Source organism: Aplysia californica, unplaced genomic scaffold (assembly GCF_000002075.1).
Source record: "Aplysia californica isolate F4 #8 unplaced genomic scaffold, AplCal3.0 scaffold00564, whole genome shotgun sequence".
NCBI lineage: Eukaryota > Metazoa > Mollusca > Gastropoda > Aplysiida > Aplysiidae > Aplysia > Aplysia californica.
Window position 1 is genome coordinate 75,674 of NW_004797834.1, and position 1,602 is coordinate 77,275.

General features: G+C 42.5%; 1 long non-coding RNA gene across 3 annotated transcripts in view; it reads left to right on the plus strand.

The window, feature by feature from the left end:
• Positions 1–1,602, plus strand: part of LOC106012920 — a 25,608-nt gene that overhangs the window by 19,140 nt on the left and 4,866 nt on the right. For all 3 annotated transcript variants that reach the window (XR_004859042.1, XR_004859043.1, XR_001185196.2), the window contains one exon: positions 115–292. This is a non-coding gene — a long non-coding RNA (uncharacterized LOC106012920). The remainder of the gene's footprint in view (positions 1–114; positions 293–1,602) is intronic.

Here is a 1,602-nt window from a genome sequence, read left to right on the forward strand (position 1 = left end):
AGAGAGAGAGAGAGAGAGAGAGAGAGTGAGGCAGACATACAGACCGACACACATCACTGTAACTGTAAGGCATGTATATTCTACCATGACCTTACCATGTCATTGTTTCAACAGAGTCGGTGTATCCAAAACAACAACATCAACCGCAATGAATCCCAAGACCTTGACCTTCACCTTGGCCCTGACCCTGGTAGCCTTGACCTCCATGACCTGGGCCCAGGAGGAGCTGGAGGTTCCCAGTGAAGAGAAGGCAGAGGAGGGGGTGCGTGAGGCCTTGCCTGTACCCAACAAGGTCAGAGGCGAGCGTCTTTGTGGGTTCCTTTGTGCGCAAGTCTGTCTATAAATTCTTTTGTCTACTTCTTCAGCTACCAGTCTGGAGCAAACATTGACGACCATGGTACCCCACACCTTTCTGTCCTCTGTCTTCTTGATCAGCTTGTGTTTTTCGTCATTGTGTTTTTTTTCTTTTTCTTTTGCCAAGTTGTTCAGGCCATCCGTGTATATGATGGTCTTTGTCTTCCTTTGTTGTTCTTTCCACAGTATGTCTAGTCCACATTTTGTTTTATGTGGTCAACAAAGAATCTCGGAGGTCTTTTACTGGTGATTGTGATTACAGATCTTTCCCAACCTACCATTTGGAGCACTGCCCTATACTATTTGTATTCTTCTCTGTCCATGAGATTCTGAGCATTCTCCTTACATGTCACATTTCAGCGGCATCTATTCTTCTCTGGGATCACACAGAAGCATAGACAACACGTTGACTTTCAGGGTTCTCATTTTCTTGTTTACTGTTGTGTTTCTTTTTTAAGATAAAGCACTTTTCACTTTTGTATCTCTGTGTCACGTTTTGAATCTGCCAGGTGTAATTATGTGCGACTAAGGTATATAAAGCTGTTGACTGTATTATTTTTTCGTTCTTACAACAGAGGGTGCAATCTGGTATATCAGCGCTTATTAAAATCACCCTGCATTCTGTTTTCTTGGCGTTCAGAATATAGTTTTATAGTTTCATGCTGGACAAACACATACACACACACACACACACAGCAACAAAGTGTTCACTATAAGTTACGCATTGGTGTGGTTTGGACAATATCGGAAATATCTCCATCATCATCATCATATACACAGGCTATAAAAACTAAAGTGCGATGGAAAAGCTGTCTTTTCTTCAACTTGGGCGGGGGGGGGCTTAAAATGATAAAGAGTAATTGTAAATAAATGTACCTTCATTCATTTCATCGAGATATTTGTTTTACCTCGGCGTACATAAATACACAATACACTTAAACACAAGTACGTGAATTATACTCAGTATCACAGGCATAGTCCATCCATACATCATTGCTGGTACCCAAGAGCAGTGCCTTGTTTTTGAGCTTGAGTTATCGTGTGTTGCTAAATATGGACCTACCCCAGAAATCACCAGCCTACCAGCCGTGTCACCGACACATACCTGACATTATTGTTTGCCTGAGCTCACAAATGTACTCAGCCAACGGAGCCCCCAAACACCTGGTATTGGGAAAAAAATCTGCTGAACATCGTAGCAATAAATAGCACCTAACTGGCAGGCGTGCTGTATGTCTATGTAACCCC